General features: G+C 43.6%; 1 long non-coding RNA gene across 1 annotated transcript; it reads right to left on the bottom strand.

Annotated features, from left to right (window-relative positions):
• Positions 1 to 1,008: 1,008 nt before the first annotated feature.
• LOC109493521 lies at positions 1,009 to 12,267 on the bottom strand. Its single transcript, XR_002147820.3, has 3 exons — positions 12,135 to 12,267; positions 9,467 to 9,772; positions 1,009 to 1,439 (listed from the first exon to the last, which is right to left on the bottom strand). It is a non-coding gene; the product is annotated as an uncharacterized LOC109493521 (long non-coding RNA).
• Between the last annotated feature and the right edge of the window lie 3,029 nt (positions 12,268 to 15,296).

Genomic DNA, 15,296 nt, shown 5'->3' with positions numbered 1-15,296 from the left:
AAACCCTCTTGCACTGTTGGTGGGAATGCAAACTGGTGCAGCCACTCTGGAAAACAGTGTGGAGGTTGCTCAAAAAATTAAAAATAGATCTACCCTACGACCCAGCAATAGCGCTGTTAGGAATTCACCCAAGGGATCCAGGAGTGCTGATGCATAGGGGTACTTGTACCCCAGTGTTTAGAGCAGCACTTCCAACAATAGGCAAATCATGGAAAGAGCCTAAACGTCCCCACATCTTTCCTTTGATCTTCGGGTGGGTCAGGTTAGCAGCTCCTGGCCATTGCTACACTCTGGGCTATGTCACCATCTCCTGTTTGGGTTCCCAGCTTTCCCTCTCTGTGTAACCATTTCCCTACTTCGAAGTCCTTTAAAAAAGACTTAATAGTGATTTCTGTTTTTCTGATTGGAACTTCATTTTTCTATTTTTTTCTATCCCACTCTTACTAGGACCATTTTTTTTTTTCCAACCGTCTTTCAGCTCTGTCTAATCTGTTAAGTTCATTCACGGAGATCTTCAATTATTTGCTTGTGTCTAAAGCTCAGAGTTGGTTCATTTTGAAATCTGATATTCTTTTTTGTAGTTTCCAGTTTTATATCCCCCAATTTCAGTGTAGATATTATATTCTTGAACAGAGTAAGCATTGATATTTTAGAGTCTTTGATATTTTCAACATCTGCAGCCCTCAGGGATGTTTCTGTCACCTGTTGTTTCTATTGGCTCCTTCTCGCAACAGCTTATTTCCTCATGTGCCTGGTTATTTTTAATTTAGGCTATACATTTTGTTTAGAAATTATTGATAGAAATAACATAAGGCACCGGATAATGTGATCTTCCTGTGGAGTTTTTTTTTTTTTTTTTTTTTTTTTAACTTCTGGAAAGTGTTTTGTTTTTTTTTTTTTCAATTAATTTATTTTGGGAGAGAGAGAGAGAGAGAGAGAGAGACAGCAGGAGAGGGGCAGAGAGGGAATCCTAAGTAGGTTCTGAGCTGTCACCACAGAGCCCAACTCGGGGCTCAGACTCAAGAACCATGAGTTCATGACCTGAATCAAAATCAAGAGTCAGACGCTCAACCGACTGAGACGCCCAGGTGCCCCATACTTCTGGCGTGTTTTGAGGGCCACTAACTACCTGGGCTCGTTTTAAATGATTGGATCGTCCGGAGAATTTGATTCTGACCTGCAGTCTGTGAACGGGCTGGTTTACTTCTTTCTGGTGTATTCTGACTTTCACAGCAGTATTTTCGGCGTTCTAGACCAAGGCTGGGGTAGTATATGAGGGTCCCTCCCAGTTACACGCTCCAGACTTTAAATCTCGTTCCGCGAGTATTATGTAGGCACCAAAATCTCAGCTCAGACTTTCTCACGTGCCTTCCAGTTCAGTGTGTACTCCCCGAGAAAAAGACGACCCACATTCGGGCAAGATGGCTTCAGAACTCCATCTGTGAAAGGAGCAGAGACAGTGCATGATATCTAAGGTCCTATCAAATTCTCACTTTGCATTGTTCTATTATTTTGTCGTAAAATATTTCAGTTGTGCTAAAACCTATGGAAGCTTCTGGAAAATCCTGGATACACCTACCAGTAAGAAACAGGAGTAATTTCTGGATTCTGTCACGTGGCCCGGTACACGTGTGGAGTTTCTCACGCACGAGGTAGAACGGCACCTAATTTTGAAATGACCCCGTGTCCTGAACCGTGCAACACAGCTGGCCTGCTGACCCGCATTCCTAGCTGCTCTGGATAATTTATACTCCTTTAAGTAATCTGTTCAGGGTATGGCTGAAGATAATACCCCAAGTTTGTGCCAAAGAATACTTTTCCGTAGTTTATAAGAGTAAGGGATAATACCTTCGTATCAACCCATATGGTCAGTTTCTTGTGAGCCGTTCAGAGGGAGGTATGTTTAGAACAGCTGGAAATGAGCTAAATGTTAGCTGAAGCAGCCCAGGCAACTCTCCAAATGAGCATTAGGTCTCCCGAAAGTCGGGAGTGCTCGTTTCTGCTGAATCAATTGCTGTATCCGGGTTACCTTCCCTTTATGGTTCCTCCAATGTATGCAGAAGTTCATTCACCTAACCTGTTGAGAACGCTCCGTTTGGGGTACGTTGGTTTCCTCAAATGTCTCCGACCAAATCTCAAGTCTATCGGGTACGGCTTTTCTCGAAACGTGTGGCGGCCTCGCTCTCGCTTTCTTCAAAGAAAATCCCATAATATATGCAGCAATTTCAAGGGAACATTGTGGCCGAGAAGCTAATGGAGAAGCCGACTCGGATGCACAGCTGGCTAAACTCAAGATATCTTGGAAGTGGTACATGTCCACAGTAACAAATGTGGCTGTTCAGTGAAAAATTTATTCCTCCGCCTGCACAGAAATTGATACCTGCTGCCAGGACTTGACGACCTCTGTTTCTGTTGCCAAACTTCCAGTCTTGTTTCGGCCACACTGCGTTGGACCGTGCAGCAAACTTCCGACCTTTGAATACTGAGGATTCGAGCAAGCACATTTTAAGCTTAGCTGTAGTTTGGGGTGTCTTTCTCTCTCTCTGTTTTTTTTTTTTAAGGGCAAGCTTATTATAGACTTCACTTTGTATGGGAGCGATTTTAGCCAGTCAGCAGTCCTGCTCACATTCTTTCCTTCAGAAAGTAACTAACTAGAGCTTCTATTCCTAGAATAAAGAGCGGATTAAAAAGCATAGTCGCCGCAAATAAGGCAGGTAGCAGGGAGAGGAGAGATGTGGGTAATACATTAAGAAGGAAAACTTTCCGTTAGCTATCATGCCCCACGCTGTTGTGTATAATTATTAGCTGCAAAATAGCACAGCTTGAACGTTATTATTGCGCATTAAAGAACATTTCACTTATAATTATGGAACGAAAAGAAGCGTTTACAACTCACCTACCGAAGCATTAACTTTGTGTGTGTAAGAAAATATTTTAAAGACCTCTTCATTAAAAATCTGCAAATATGTGACTTTCTTTTTCCGTTTCATGGATCCTTTCTCCTTTTTCTGTCCTCCGCTGACATGTTGAATTACATCCTAAACTTTTCTTTTAATTAGAAAGCAGCATAAAGCTGTACGGGGTTGGGGGGGGGGCGCGGAGGAAACCAACGGAAGGAGGTGGTCTGTGCGTTTGCCAGCCAAAATAAATATTTGATACATAGACAGATTAGAAAGTGAAAAGGGAAGGCACAAAATACGTTCTTTCACCCTAGCAGAATAACCATGGGTTCTCAGAAGCAGGAACACGGTACTTTTTCTGAGCGCGGCTCATAAGTTTTAAAAGAGCCAATGCTGTGGAAACCCACAGATAATCCACCAGTGGCGAATGTCTTTGCCACGGTGTTTCAAGGTCGGTGGAGGAGAGCTTAACTGTCCCAGGAAACTCACTCTGCTAGTTCTTCTCCAATAACATCTTCCCCTGACAGACTCCTAGGGTGAAGGAGCCCCTGGGTATGTGCGTGTGTCTTCTGTGTGTTTTCCTACCATTTGTGTATAAAGACTCCCTTTCGGTCACACACATTCACCGAGGAGCTCTTGTCTGTTGGACGCGGTGTGAGGCTCTGGGGGGACAGTTAAGAATAGACTGAATAAAAGAACATGTCCAGATGCTTTATCCAAAAGGTGAATTTTCACACAGTTCAGATGACTTAACACTTGCAGGGCGTTCAAAGGAGCAGAGGAGGCCGCGGCTCCCACCCCGACACACACAGGAACACGCATGTGCACAGACGTGCACACCTGTAGACGCTCGTTGGATCCGTTTTTCTCCCCATGTCTGAAAACCCTGCCTCCAGAATACTCTGTCACGCACCGGTGTTTTCCTCAGTGTTCCTCGTGAGGACAACGGGTGTTCTGTGAGAAAGGATTCAGTGGTAGGCGCAGTTACAGAGGCGGTATGTCCTCTGTCCCTCTCTTGAGGGGTCACAGCCCATCTTGTCTGGTCACAGGCTTTCTAAGGAGTCCATTCAGCTCAGCGTCTCCCAAGCACATCTCTCGACGTGGTGCATGGAGATGCCGATACAGGGCTCCACAGTATGGGGGCTTGGGGTTCACTCCGTGCCCTCCTGACTTCCCCTCATTTCTCTCTCAGGGCCTGGGACCCCCCAGGAAGTATACATCCTGCCACCTTCACACTCTGCTGTGGGGGCGACGCCGTTTGGAAAGGTCTTTCCTGCCCCTCCGGGGCACGAGGGAAGGCACACAAAGAACTGTCTTTTGTTCAGTCTCAGGATCTCCTCTCCACCTCCTAAGGTGACCTTAACTCGGGAATTTTCTAGGCGAGAATAGAACTAGACATGTCTATGTCTTGTTCGCACCCGTGTCCTTGGGCCTAAGTTCTGGCTCTTGTTTCTTGGCCAACACATCACGGTGCTAATCTTCTCAATGGCCCGTGCTGTCTAGTAGGAAGCCCTCCAAGGCATTGCGCCTTGGGACAGATGCACACTTGCGTATTGAAAGCCTGTGACGGAGTGGGAGGGACACCGATGTGGTTGGACGATCTGATCTGAAGAGTGAGAGCCATCGTTTGGGGAACATTCCCTACTTATCAGACACTGTACTCCATGCTCAAAATACTTTATTTCCCTTAGAGCTTGCAAGGACCTCCGTGATGGGAGAGGCATTACCACCTACACTTTACAGATGAGGGAACCCAGCAGTAGGGAAATGACATGACTTGTTGAAGGCCACGTGACTGGCAATTGGCTGAGCCAGCCCGAGTGGCCGAAGCCACTGTCACTCTACCACGGGCTCAAGCATTGCCTATGCTGTAGATGAACATCTGCTCAGTCAGAGGCTGAACTCACTCCCCAGTCCACCCCCGTGCGTGAAATCGGGCTTGTAAGGGCGATGTGAGCACACGAATTCTAGGACTTTTTATATGTCTTCGATTGCAGAGAATTTGAAAGGGCGCACGACACTCTAATCTAAAAGTCTTTTACTGTAAGTAGCTACGCTTTAGCTTGACTTAGCTCTACATCCCACAATTTCCAGCCCTACTGGGGAGTCAGTTCTTACAAACACGGAGGCTCTAAGGAACAATAAAGGACAGAATGGAAGACTGTGCTACGCACTGTTACCACGGCTGAGGCGGGATGAGCTGAGAGCAGGGAGAATGTGCCCACTGTAGTTGCTAAGTTTTAAAAGGTGGCAGTGAAATGATTTGCCATAAGGGAGGAGGCCAGTGCCATTGTCAAGGGGTCTCCCTGCACAGTGTTTCTTCAGATGCACTCCAGACCCCGCATCCGTACTCTGAGCAGAATTTCCACATGTAAGTCAAATCATGGCATTCAGCAAAAATATTTTTTTTGGCAAAGTCTTGCACAGATCCTTGCATACAAACCCGCTTAGTACCTCCAGGTTATGTGGAGGAGATTTGCTCAAAGGAGCAGCCATGATTTTAGTTACAGTCCTCCCATCCCACCTTGACCTCCTGGTGACACTGGTGGTCCAGTGGCAAAGACCTGGCAATCCCATGTGACCAATCAAAATAGAATTTCAAACTCACCTCCGAGTGGTGTGCAAGTGAGCTGTGGACTGAAAGAACCATCTGACTCAAGAGTTAAGGTCAAACGCGTGATCATGAGTGAAAAACTCTGTGGTTTGAAACTAACAAGTCTCTTACATATTTCACTGAAAAACCAATAATACACTTCCTAAGTGGATTAACACACTTCAGGGAATGCAGTTGTTGGAGATGGCTGCATCTGTTGGGTTACAAAAACAGTCAAACATGCAAAACTAGCGATTTCTACATCATGTCCAACACAACCCTCTGTTCCAAAAGAGACAGAATCTGAAGGTGGACCTGCCCAGATTGGCTGTGACCTGGGCAGGGGGGCCGGGGGGTACCATAGCAGGCAGGACCAGCTTCCTGAGCTGATTTAAGAATGAGGGTTCCCAGTGATCCAGTCTGAGTCGGTTTTCTGCCCAATGGTTGTCAACCTAATTCTCAAGGAACTGGAGTTACTTACGCAAAATGTGCATTGTTTCTTTTTACACAGGTCAACTCAAGGACTCTCATCCCTGGGTAAGAAAACACTAGCACAAGAAAGAAACGCAAATGCATTATCTCTGCGCCAATCAACACGTCCACATTCAGTTCTTAATCTTTCTCTGCAAACTTTGCCCCGATGCTATTTTCCTGCCTAGCATTTACCCAACAGCCCAAGTTAAAAACTTGATGTCTTCTTGAACCTGTCTGCTGTTGTCTTAGCCTGCCTTCCGTCCTCATCCAATTAGTCACCAGGTCAGGCACTGCTCTGCTCTCAAGACCCCTCCCCTCTACTCTTCCCCTTCATGGCCCGACACCTCCCTCCTTTCCTGCGTGGACTCCAAGGGACTTCTCCCCTAGCCTGAGGTCTGCCCCACTCCCCAATCCAGCTTCCATCCTGTGTCTAGAAAGAACTTTGCACGATCATGTCACCGGTCCTCGGGCTATATTCGGTTTTTGGTGCGCCCTCTTCTTCCTCGGGTAGAATCCAAAGTTCTTTCCAAGGCTTGAAAGGCTCTGTGTGATCTGGCCTCTCTCTGTCACTACAGTTTGGCCTGTGTGAGAATTTTTGTGTCATGTTAGATTTTTTTTTTTAATAATTTTAGAATTGCATTAAAGTTGCAAGAATGCTAGAGATAGTTCTGGTATACCGTTCACTCGGTTTCTCTTTAATGTACAGATTTTACATAAGCAAAGTGAACAATTATTCAAGCCGGGAAATTAACACTGATGACATGCTGTCTTCAGACCTTATGTCAGTTTTCCCCCTCATTTCCGTTTTCTGGCCTGGGATCCAGTCCAGGCTTGGACTTTGCATTCAGTGCTCACATCTTGTCATCTCCCCCGGTCTGTGACAGTCCTCGGTGTGGCCTTGACTTCCGACTTGGACCCTTGCAGAGCACTGGCCAGTTATTTTGTAAGATGTCCCTCCACTGGGGTTTCTTGGACATTTCTCAAGATGAGACCGAGGTTCTGTAGTCCTGGGGAGGATGCCAGAGAGGTGACCTGTCCTCGGAGGACGTGATGCTGATTGCCTTATCACTGTTGGTGTCAACTTTGATCACCTGGTTGAGTTGGCGTCTGCCAGGTGTCCCCACTGCAAAATTATCATTCGTCTTTGTCCTTCAAGAACATCTCATGAGAGGTAGTTTGGGATGATGTCACTATCCTGTCTCACTATACTTTCACTTACTCGTTTTAGCATCCATTGTGCCTGCAACATGGTGTCTGCCTAGAGGTGATTTTCTATTTGCCCCATTCCTTTCTCATGTATTAATTGGAAGTCTACTCTAAAAGAGAGATAGCTCTCCTCCATGTATTTACTTATTCAATGATTAGGTCAGTATGAACTCACGGACATTTGTTTTATTCTGCTTTGCACTCTTGTGCAAACTGTCTCCGTTCTGGTTTGGCAACTTCTTCAAGTTGGCTCAGGTAGGACTTTATAATTTGAATGGGTGAACTTTGCCACCAACAGAATTAGTTTTACATGCAATAGTGCTTCCAAAGCGAGCAAACAAACAAACCAAAACGACAACCCACAGTTCTTTGGAGGCAGTGTCTCTCTAGAAATGTCTTTTCTCTAATGAAAGAGATCTGTAACTGGCAATCAGCTGGTGACAGATAAATCTAGGAAGCCCTTCAGAACATTCTAGATTTGCTAGGAGGCCTGTTGTGGCTTCCATCATGTACTCTCACCATGTGGCAAAGAGAAGAATGAAAGAAATTGGCAATGGCGTGGTTTCCTAGTCCCCACCAAATTCCATGTGGTTGTTCTACTCCTATTATTATTTTCATTATCATTATTATTATTACTATAGTCAAGGAGATTTCCAAGCAGGAGAATTTATTAAGTTTTCAATATGTTAAAACTTTTTCGGTTTGAAAAATTTCAGACACAGAAGTATATATATAATCCATCTACCTATACGCTATGCATAAAAGCTATTATATACATACACCGCTATCGTAGAAGAAACCCGTCTCTACTGCTAAACCTCAGAATGAGAACAGTACCAATACCTCTGACCCCGCTGCGTGCCGTGCTGACTCCTGTCACTCTTCCATGCCTTCCTGGGCACCGCCGTGCGGAATTTTATGTTAGTTTTTCTTAAAAAACGGTTTTATCCTGTGTGCGCGTATGATTTGCTAAGCAAGATGCAGGGTGGTCTTGTCCCTGCGGGGCCCTCACAAGAATGGGATCGCGTGGGTATTCTTGACTTGCCTTTCGCACTTGCCTTCGCCTTGGAGGGTCGTCCGGATCGGCACCTGTGGCCGTTCTCACTTGGCTCGCGCCCGTGCGGATGCTCAGTGTTTATGCAGTCTGTGCGCCAGCGTCTGCTCGACTCTCCCTTTGGCACACGGGCCGTCCCTCTGTCGATCCTGCTTGTCCCCTGGTGTACATTCGGGGGACATTCTCTAGGGTATATGACCACAGGTGGGATTGCTGAGCCATGGGGCGGGCAGATAGGAACATTTTCTGATGCCCGTTTCCCTCCCGAAGTTCTTACACACATGCACTATCATCAGCGGCACGTGAGCGTCTCGTGGCTTTAACTGCGCTGACGTTACTGGAAGTTACAGTCCTGTCACGCTAGGTGCCGGGCTGTGGCCCTGAGTTTTCTCGATTGCTGATGAGGTTGAGATCCTCATGTTGAAATCCTCATGAAATCCTCCCTTTTGCTTTCTTCCTTTGTGAAGTCTCCGCTGATGACTTTTGTTTAATTTTCTTTTGAATGGTTCTGCTTTTTCTGCTTTATACGCGCTCTTCGTATATTCTGGGCGACGAGGCTTTTTTAGTTAAAACTACTGTATAGCGCTCCTTCCACCCCGTGGTTCGTCTTTTCACTTCCCTTGTTGTGATTTGATTTGTGATGAATAGAAATTCTTAATTTTAATTAAGTCCAATATATCCATCTTTGCCCTTAGAGCTTTACGAAAAAATCATTTCCTATCCCTGTTATAATCATTTCTTTTATACTTTTTTTCCCCCCTGAAAGCTTAAGATTTGCCTTTCAAGTCTGCTTACTTTTTCCATCTGGAATAATTCCTCCTTTCCAAGTAGATAGGCAATATCGGATTTCTGCTCACGTGTGGTCTGTTCCGTTCGGGAGCCCAGTTCTCCCTGTACCCAAAGCAGACTATACCTTTTACTAAGACTGGTTTGGGTGGACCCAGCCCCTGCCCAGTCTCCTATCCCAGGGCGGCTCTTACCCTACAGGCAGACCCCACTCTGCAAGGCTGTGGGGGAACTGTGAGATGACCGGAGGCCGAACCGGTACGAGGCCACCTTGAAAATGATGATGGTTCTGTGACCTTTCAAACTTTCTGTCGAAACCTTAAAGCTTCTTTTACTGGTAGTTATAAATATACGGGAGGTTAAAAACTGGTAAAGCTAATGTTTTTCTAGTACACTGCAATCTAAAACATGGGAGAGATTGACGGGCAATTCATTTCCTTGTGCAAAACTTACAAATGGCGGTCAGTGGTGCTCGCTCCGTCACAGGACCTATGACACGGCGTGATCGTCGCTTCTGGGCAGCGAGGAACCGTCACACTCTTCTCTATGTCTGGATAGGCATCCCGTATTTCATTCTCTCATCACATCCAGCTCCCCAGTTACCACTTTCTGTTTCTTCCCTCCACCATAGGCCAGACGTCCAGGTCCTAATCTCCAGAATTTGTGACCCCCGCCTTACATGGCACGAGGGCCTTTTCAGATGAGATGGAACTTAAGGATCCTGAGATGGGGAGGTTATTCTGTATCGTCCAGGTAGACCTGATGGAATCATGGGAGACAGGAGGTCAGAGCGACATAAGAAGAGATTGAAACGATGTGCTTACGAGCCAAGACCCGTCATGGCAGCCTCCAGAGGCCGGAGGAGGCGTGGAATAGATTCTCCCCTGGAGCTTCCAGAAAGACCCATTTCTGCTAATCTCTGGATTTTAGCCCCCAAAGCTTTATTCCAGACTTCTGACCTCCAGAACTGTAAAAGAATACATTCGTGCTGTTTAAAGCCACCAAATTTGCAGTAATTTGTTACAGCGGCAACAGGAAAGGAATATGCTGCACATGTGGGTTTATCACTGGAAGCCGAGGAGACAACACAACTACAAGCTTTGCTCTCTGTGTGTGAACTGAATAACAGATGTGCGGTGGCTAATCGTTAACAGATTTTGAAAAAAGCGACACGATTGGTCCCTGACCATGATGTGTGTCTGTATTTATGTTGTGATTTGTGGACTGGAGGGCTGGCAGCAAAGCTTGTACTCCCTTGAGTTACAGAAAATACACCGTGCACAAGGACATTTTAACTGTGTTGTGGAGGGAGGGGTGTTTTTTAGCTAAATCCTAGTCACTACAATTTTTGCATATGAGAAACATTGAAAATGAGGATGGCTTGGGGTCAGTTTTCCTATTTCTCAAGACGGTCCATCTTTATAATTTTCTCCATCAAATCTTGAATAATTTTTAATTTGTTTCTAGGAGTCTTGTATTTTTGCTGACATTGTAATGACATCTTTTTCTATGTGGCACATTTGGAGATTTGCTCATGGACGGAAATGTAATTTACTTTTGTGTATTGTGTTTTTTGTTCAACAGCTTTATAAATCATCGTATCGTGCAGAAAATTAATCTATAGATTTCAGTAGTATCCTACATAGTCAATAATACCGTCTAAGAATAATAACTGTTCTCTTTCTCTGTTCTCCTTCCTTATACTTTTAATTTCTTCTTCTGAATGTACTGTGCAGGCAAGGGTCTCCCAAATAATGTGAAAGGGAAGATGTGTCAGCAGGCACATCTGTCTTAGTTTTGATTCAAAGAAAATTCTTCTAGTAATCTAATCTTAAATTCTTCTAATTTTCGCTAATTTAAGTGGTACTTCTATTCGTTTTCGTATACCCTTCATCAATGTTGAGGAAATTCGTTCATATTCCAAGTTTTATAAACTAATACATATTTTATTTTTCTAACTGTTGGGTTCATTGTTGAAAATAGTATCAAGTCTCTTAGTTGGCTATAGCATTTAACCCATATTCATTCGATTAAATTTGTTAATGTTGCTGCTCAGATATTCTATATCTTGAAAGTGTTTGCCTGATGGATATATTAAGAGAAATATATTGAAACTGTCACTGTGGTGGCACATTTGTAAATCTCTCCTGGTGGCACTATCACTTTGCCTTATAAATTTTAAAGCAATTTTATTAGAGGCATATGAGTTTATAATTTTTTTTTGTCTACCCAGTGAATTATCTAGTAATATACTAGAAATATCTAGTAAAGTTTTTTTTTTTAGATTTATGATCTATCTTGTCTAATGTTTTTTAAATGTTTATTTATTTATTTTGAGAGAGAGAAAGAGAGAGAGAGAGAGACAGAGGGAGAGAGAGAAGAAAGAGAGAGAGAGACAGAGAAGAAGAGAGAATACCAAGCAGGCTCTTCACTATTAACATGGAGTCCGACTTGGGTCTCGGTCCCCCAACCATGAGATCATGACCTGAGCCAAAATTAAGAGTCGGACCCTTAGCTGACTGAGCCACCCAGGCATCCCTATCTTGTCTAACTACAACAACTTTGCTATTTTATTGTATAAATTTTAAATACTTTTACTTCCAAAGTTTTAGTATTCTATGCTAAGTATATCTATCCTAGACAGATTATACTGGGAAGTATTTAATCTAGTCTCACATTGTCATGTCCTGGAGAATTTAGTCCATTTATGTCACCTGAGTTACGATACGTTTGTATCTATTTCCACTACTGTACTTCAGATTTTTTTTGCTTGTCCTCTTTTCACTTTTTTCTTTTTCTTTTCTGGTTTTGTTGTTATTTTGATTTAGATTTTCCTATCTCTTCTTTCTAGCTTTTCCTCTAGCAGTTTAATATACTCTAACTACACCAGAGTATACCCTGGTTTGGTGAGTGTATTTAACTTAGTAAAAATTCAGTGCTAATTAATCCCCTTCCTTATCTCCCCCCAAATAGAAGAATAGAGCAATTCTGTGCTCTTATGCATTTCTGTATTCTTAGTTGCAAACAGAGTATCTTGTACACAAGGAAGACTTAATAGATACTTGTTCAATAAGATCAATTAATATATTTAAAATGTATAATAGATTTGGTGTATACATACCTTTAGGTCCTGAGGAGTTCCCATGAAACCTGAGCAATGACCACCCTGTGTGGTTTGCTTATTTTGAAAATCAAACGTTGCGTTAGAATGTCTTCATGAAAAAAGAGGTGTATTGGTTGTGAAACTTAATTATATTTTTACCCAGATCTAAGTAGAGACTTGATTTCAGAGTTTGTCACAGCGGAGACTCGAGTGGCCAGATGAGGATCCAGTCCTTGTTCCCAGAAACTATGAGTGACGTAAGCTCTTGAAAAATATCCTCTAGTAACCCTTGCTTGTGAATCCATATAACCTCTGGGAAATACCACGTTTTTTCCCCACTGAGGATAGGAAGACAATTATATATGACAACCGTCGGCCTTCCCTCACTCCTCACCCCAACTTTTCTGGGCTGTAATTGTGCCCCTCTTGCCTGCACACCTCCCACAATTAAAGTTGCACACCTCACATTCAATTGGCTTCAAAAGTGTTAGAAATAATTACAATAGTAACAAACAAACAAACAAACAAAACTCAAACTACTGTTTGTTAGGGAAATTGACCTGCTGTGCCTGGACCAACAGGTGGGCATCCATGACCTGGGGCTTGGATGTAATTTGGGGCTCAAAGCCTTGCTGTAGGCCTAGGGCCCATTGTGCAGAAAGGCCCAATGCAAAAAACCCCAAAACCAAAAATGAAACCAAAACAAAACTCCTCAAAAGTGCTCTAATATAAGTTCGACATAAATAATTCTTTGAGGCTCAGTGTGGCTCATGTCCTGCCTTAGCTGAAGACTTTCTCTGAAGTCCCCCAGGTTATGGTGATGCTTCCTTCCTGGATTCACCTTAGTAGTGGGTGCTCTTTATCACCACATGATCACCCAGGACCCTCCTGGTGTCAGCCCTGAAAGTCCCGGGTCTGGGACCTCCTCATTCTCCCTGCCTGTTGGTGACATCATTCCTTTAAAACATAGAACAAAAAACATGGCTCTCATCATCTTCCTTAAGCTGTGTTTCCTCACTCTTAAGGGATCTCTGCTTCTTCTGTTTAATTCTAAGCGGGGGGGGAAGTGTGCGGGTAGAGGGTGGGAGGAGGTTCAGAAGAATAAGGACAAATTATACTTTACACTGTCTACTCCCCCTCCTTATCCTGCACCAGCCGAAATCCGAGAGGCTGAAAATGTTGTCTTTGACCAGCCCCTTCATCGTTGTGAGTCTTGGCCTTCCACTGCCTCCCCGATAAAGGAGTTTTTAGCCTCCACACGACAGGCACGCTTGTCTGACTCCTGTGGGGCGGGGGGGACGGATGGACAGCACTGCAGAGAGGATGGCGAGTGTCTCTGCCTCTCTCGCCCCACGAACACTCAACGTCCCCTTGGAAACTTCACGTTCTCCTCAACCGAACAGACTCTTCGTTCTAGCCCTGTTTTCATCTCTTACTTTCCAGCCAGCCAAGTAGAACCCTAGCACATTTATTTCATTGAGTTTTCAACAGCGTTAAGCACTGGTCGGTGGCAAAGGACTCCTTTTATCTAGAGATAAAAGACACAAATATGTATATCTTTATCCAATGGGAAAGTCAGGAATGGAAATAAACTCTTACGGAGGAATGTGATAAACGCCGTGTGTGAGAGACCTAAGAGGGAGACACAGAATCCGAAGAGGCTCCAGGCTCTGAGCTGTCAGCACAGAGCCCGACGCAGGGCTCGAACTCACGGACCATGAGATCACGACCTAAGCTGAAGTCAGATGCCCAACCGACTGAGCCACCCAGGCACCCAGAGCAGTTAGGTTCAAAAGCCAATTATGAAGTATCAATAGGATGCTTTTTTGTTTGTTTTGTTTTTGTTTTGTGTCAGATGCTAAAACAAGGATATTAAGGGATTTCGTGTGATTCTACATGTAGCACTTTGGGGGAAGCACCAAATACTTTCTTATGGAGGACACAAACACATTCCGTATTGACTCACATGGTCTTGCCTGAGTAATTAGAATAAAAGCCCAGAGAGGCTATAAACATGGGACAGCCATAAATGATCTTACATTCAGTCGGAAGGAGAGCTCCTGGCCTACCTCTGCATTTTCCATCTGGACTAGCTTTAATTTATCTTTTAATTAATTACCAAATATAAGGAGATAAAGCAACAAATTCATGAAGTTTACAGATGGTACTTAATTAATTAACAGATATTGCCAATCTGAGTAAAGACTTGTTAGCATTCAATTGGCTTTAAAAATGTTGGAAATAATTACGACAATAGTGAGAAAACAAACAAACAAAAGTCACACTATTGTTTGTTGGCGAAATTGAAGACATTTTACAAGTGGAAATACAGAAGAGTGAACTTGGAACAGGAAGGAATTTGGTATTGGTCTAAGACCCCATGGCAATGGAATGAGGTTTTAATATGTGTGATTTTATAAAAAAACAGTATGCTTTAGAGTGCTTTGTGTGCATACTTCTCAAATAACCTCATGGAGTTTGTTTTAATGGGACATTTATTTATTTATTTATTTATTTAAGGTGCTTATTTATTTTTGATAGAGAGAGAGAGAGAGAGAGAGCGCACCAAGTGGGGTAGGGGCAGAGATAGAAGGGAACAGAGGATCCCAAGCAGGCTCTGTGCTGACAGCACAGAGGCCGATGTGGGGCTTGAACTCACGGACTGTGAGATCATGACCTGAGCTGAAGTCGGACGCTTAACTGACTGAGCCACCCAGGCGCCCCTAATGGGAAATTTATTTTAAAGGGCAGTCAATGGGAAATTTCTGAACTGGACTATTTTATCATGAAAGTGACAAGTTCTAATTTATAATTTTTTCTCACTTTTTATTTTGACATAATGTTAGGATTGCAGAAAAGCTGTACAAATTATTCGAAGAATGCCAGAGAGCCTCCACCCAGATTCCTCAAATGGTAACATTCTGTCACATTTGCTTTCTTTCTCTTTCTCTCCCTTTTTCTGAACCATTTGAAAGTAAATTGCAGAAATTATTTCCCTTCTCCCTGAAATACTTCAGTGGCCATGTCCTGAAAGCGAAGACATTTTACAAAATCATGGTGTAAAAATAAAAGTCAAGAAATTGAACATTGGAATTATGCTATTAGCTAGCATGCAGTTAGCTAAGATGTGTTATTCAAACCACAAACTTTCCCAATAATGCCCCTTATAAGAAAAATAAT

Source organism: Felis catus, chromosome D3 (assembly GCF_018350175.1).
Source record: "Felis catus isolate Fca126 chromosome D3, F.catus_Fca126_mat1.0, whole genome shotgun sequence".
In the NCBI taxonomy this organism is placed as follows: domain Eukaryota; kingdom Metazoa; phylum Chordata; class Mammalia; order Carnivora; family Felidae; genus Felis; species Felis catus.
This window is presented reverse-complemented; position numbering and strand designations above follow the sequence as displayed.